The sequence below is a fragment of the Sebastes fasciatus genome, chromosome 14 (genome assembly GCF_043250625.1).
Source record: "Sebastes fasciatus isolate fSebFas1 chromosome 14, fSebFas1.pri, whole genome shotgun sequence".
NCBI lineage: Eukaryota > Metazoa > Chordata > Actinopteri > Perciformes > Sebastidae > Sebastes > Sebastes fasciatus.
This window is the reverse complement of record NC_133808.1, coordinates 30880446-30885286: the sequence shown is the minus strand read 5'-3', so window position 1 is coordinate 30885286 and position 4841 is coordinate 30880446.

Here is a 4841-nt window from a genome sequence, read left to right as displayed (position 1 = left end):
AAAACAGGTTCAAAGATGATTTTGTTCACAGAGGTGAAGTTAATTCATTCATTCATTCAGCCTTTAGAGATTTACGATGACATCTAGTCAATTACAAAAACAAAGAAAACAACAATGAGATATACAAACTAGGTCAATCAATTAAATATATAATCGTGATTAATCACATGATTGTCCATAGTTAATCACAGTTAATCTTGCATACAAAAGTACCGGAAAACAGACAAACAAAATCAAGTATAAAAAGATAATCCCCATAATAATAATAATAATAATAATAATAATAATAATAAATAAATAAATAACAATAATAAATACAAATATATATTATAATAATATAAAACTGACATTTAAACAAAAAAACAATAAAAGACAAGGTGGCGGTTTAGAGTAAACAAATTCTATAGCAAATGATGAAAACAAGCCGTACTGCAATCTCACAGCTGCTCACTTGTTATTTTCCTAATAAAGACAGACGCAATGTCAGATTCATTAGCAGTGTTAAACCTCCCTGGGCCAGAGTGTTAACTGATCTGGGATGTGTTTCTGCCTCCTATTAGCACACAGGTGTATTTTTATACCTGCAAGCATTGGGACACCCCTTACCAAGGTGGTCTACTTTCACCTCAGATCAACGCCAGCAGCTGTATTCATTCGGACACTTATGCAGAGGTGGGAGTTGTTCTGTTAAATCACATGTATCTCAAGTTGTATCTTTGGGGCTGCATCCTGCCAGCTCCAAAAGAACAGACCTCCCGTGATGCGCTGCACTTTCATCCCCCCATCCCTGCAGGGATTTGGTCTGAACGTTCTCTGAAGGTTAAAGTTTTGGTTCGAGTTGCATACTAGATGATTTTACCTTTACCATCTGATGTCTGTGCCTCTCTGCTCCCCATCGGTTGTCACTTCCTGTTACTGCTGCCTCGCTGGGTGGCTGGCCGTTGTCCTCCGGCGGCGGTGCTGCTGCTGCTGGAAGAGACGTGCTGCCATTAGATGGAGTCTCGCTATTGGTTCAAAAGGAAACAAAAGAATATATCACAACATACAAGAGGATTGTGATACATAAAAGAGATGATAAAACGGATAAGAACATACAAAAAGTAAAAACTAGGGCTGTCAATCTATTAAAATATTCAATCGGGACATTTTTTATCTGTTCTAAATGAACCTTAAAGGGAGATTTGTCAAGTATTTAATCCTCTTATCAACATAGGAGTGGACAAAAAATGCTGCTTTATGCAAAATATATGTATATATTTATTATTGTAAATCAATTAACAACACGACACAATGTCAGATATTGATCCAGAAACCCTCACAGGTACTGCATTTAGCATAAAACAATATGCTCCCATCATAACATGGCAAACTGCAGCCCAACAGGCAACAACAGCTGTCAGTGTGTCAGTGTGCTGACTTGACTATGACTTGCCCCAAACTGCATGTGATTATCATAAAGTGGGCATGTCTGTAAAGGGGAGACTCGTGGGTACCCATAGAACCCATTTACATTCACACATCTGGAGGTCAGAGGTCAAGGGACCCCTTTGAAAATGGCCATGACAGTTTTTCCTCGCCAAAATTTAGTGCAAGTTTGGAGCGTTATTTAACCTCCTTCAAGCTACAAGCTATGTTGCGTTAATGCGTTATTACCGCGTTAACTTTGACAGCCCTAGTAAAAACACAATAGGTTAAAAACATGGTTAAATGATGCAAGTTCATACTGTTAATTCCACACCAGACACTTAAATGAGGCTTTCCTTGCATACGTAAGCATCTAATATCTGTACACCATCACCTATAACCAGAGATCCAAAGACAAAGAGATGTCAAATTGGATATTTCCAACAAGTGGAGATGTTATGTGATGCCAGAGAGATGCATATTTACCGTTTTTCAGGCTGTCTCACATAGTATCTTTCAAAAAAAACAAAAAACATAAAGTGAATATTTGCACGTGAGGAGCTCTATAGGGTATAATTTTCCATGTGGCCTTTGTGAACCCATCATCTCACACAGCACCTGTGTGACTGCCTTAGTCTCTGTTGCCCCCAGGTGGCCACAGAAAAGAGTACACTGTTGAAAATAATGACATTATTAGCTGTTTTTACTGTCTCATTTCTATTTATGTTGCCATAACTGATATCAATACTCTCACCTAATGAAAACAACAGATTATGTCTTAGCTATAGATATTATTAGAAACAAACAACAGATGGACAAAATTGTATAATTGTTGGTATTTTTTTAATGAACTGCTTTTTTGGGGGTTGTCCCATATATTATTATTAATATGTAATTTAACACTGAACTTTGTAGTAACCTCAATACAATAAAGTGAATTTCATCAGTGATTAGTATGATGACAAAATGAGGGTCAGGTATATTTTTCAACAGATCAATCAATTAAATTAAATTAAATTAAATTAAATTAAATTAAATTAAATCAAATTAAATTAATTAATTCAATTTAATTTAATTTAATGTAATATTTTTAAACACATTCAGACACGCTTACCTGTTTCTCCTTCTATTTATTAATCATTTGACAGTTTATGTAGGAATACTGTTCTTGCAGACCAAGCTTATAAATAGCTGTGAAAGTTGGTGGAACAAGATAAGACCTACAAAGACTTCACATCTAGTGACACAATGCATGCCCATACTCATGCACACGTCACCAGCATGTCAATAGAGCTACAGGGAGAATATTACCTGATGCAATAAGGCAAGACACATTAAAGTGCATTTAAAGTAAATGACTGAGCTATTAAAGCCAGAAAGGCAACGTAATTAGTTTGGTAATTAAAACACATTATTCTTCATTAGTCAAGGTTAACTCTCATGTGAACTGGGCCCTGAACGCACCTTCCTGGTCACGCGACAAACACTGGCCTGTCTAGAAGGGGAACCAGCAAACTGGGAAAACTCTCGCGAGATTATTAAGGTTTGGCATTGATCTTGAATAGTTAAGATTAGGATAGGTCAGGGGTCAGCAACCTTTACTACCAAAAGAGCCATTTTAGGCAAAAAGTCGGAATCTGACAAGAATAAAGTCATAACTTTACGAGAAAAAAAGATAGATAGATAGATAGTAACTTTATTGATCCCGAGGGAAATTCAAGTCGTAATATTTCGAAAATAAAGTCATAACTTTACGAGAAAAAAAGTTGTAATATTAAGAGAATAAAATCATAACTTTACGAGAAAAAAAGTCGTAATATTAAGAGAATAAAATCATAACTTTACGAGAAAATAACACGTAAAATTACTAGAATAAAATCATAACTTTACGAGAAAAAAGTTGTAATATTAAGAGAATAAATCCATAACTTTACGAGAAAAAAAGTCGTAATATTAAGAGAATAAAATCATAACTTTACGAGAAAATAACACGTAAAATTACTAGAATAAAATCATAACTTTACGAGAAAAAAGTTGTAATATTAAGAGAATAAAACCATAACTTTACGAGAAAAAGTCGTAATATTAAGAGAATAAAATCATAACTTTACGAGAAAATAACACGTAAAATTACTAGAATAAAATCATAACTTTACGAGAAAAAAGTTGTAATATTAAGAGAATAAAACCATAACTTTACGAGAAAATAACACGTAAAATTACTAGAATAAAATCATAACTTTACGAGAAAAAAGTTGTAATATTAAGAGAATAAAACCATAACTTTACGAGAAAAAAAGTCGTAATATTAAGAGAATAAAATCATAACTTTACGAGAAAATAACACGTAAAATTACTAGAATAAAATCATAACTTTACGAGAAAAAAGTTGTAATATTAAGAGAATAAAACCATAACTTTACGAGAAAAAAAGTCGTAATATTAAGAGAATAAAATCATAACTTTACGAGAAAATAACACGTAAAATTACTAGAATAAAATCATAACTTTACGAGAAAAAAGTTGTAATATTAAGAGAATAAAACCATAACTTTACGAGAAAAAAAGTCGTAATATTAAGAGAATAAAATCATAACTTTACGAGAAAATAACACGTAAAATTACTAGAATAAAATCATAACTTTACGAGAAAAAAGTTGTAATATTAAGAGAATAAAACCATAACTTTACGAGAAAATAACACGTAAAATTACTAGAATAAAATCATAACTTTACGAGAAAAAAGTTGTAATATTAAGAGAATAAAACCATAACTTTACGAGAAAAAAAGTCGTAATATTAAGAGAATAAAATCATAACTTTACGAGAAAATAACACGTAAAATTACTAGAATAAAATCATAACTTTACGAGAAAAAAGTTGTAATATTAAGAGAATAAAACCATAACTTTACGAGAAAAAAAGTCGTAATATTAAGAGAATAAAATCATAACTTTACGAGAAAATAACACGTAAAATTACTAGAATAAAATCATAACTTTACGAGAAAAAAGTTGTAATATTAAGAGAATAAAACCATAACTTTACGAGAAAAAAAGTCGTAATATTAAGAGAATAAAATCATAACTTTACGAGAAAATAACACGTAAAATTACTAGAATAAAATCATAACTTTACGAGAAAAAAAGTCGGAATCTGACGAGAATAGAGTCATAATTTTACGAGAAAATAACACGTAAAATTACGACTTTTTTCTCGTTATATTACGACTTTATTCTCTAAATCTCAGATTTATTTTTCATACCGTCATACCATAGACCAACAACAATGATAAATCAAAATGAAAATGTAAACAAAAAAACAGTTATTCATTTCCATGTTTAAACATCCACAGGGAGCCACTGGAGAGGGACTGAAGAGCTGCAGGTTGCTGACCTCTGGGATAAGTCGTCGGGAAGCAAGTCTCGCGAGATTTT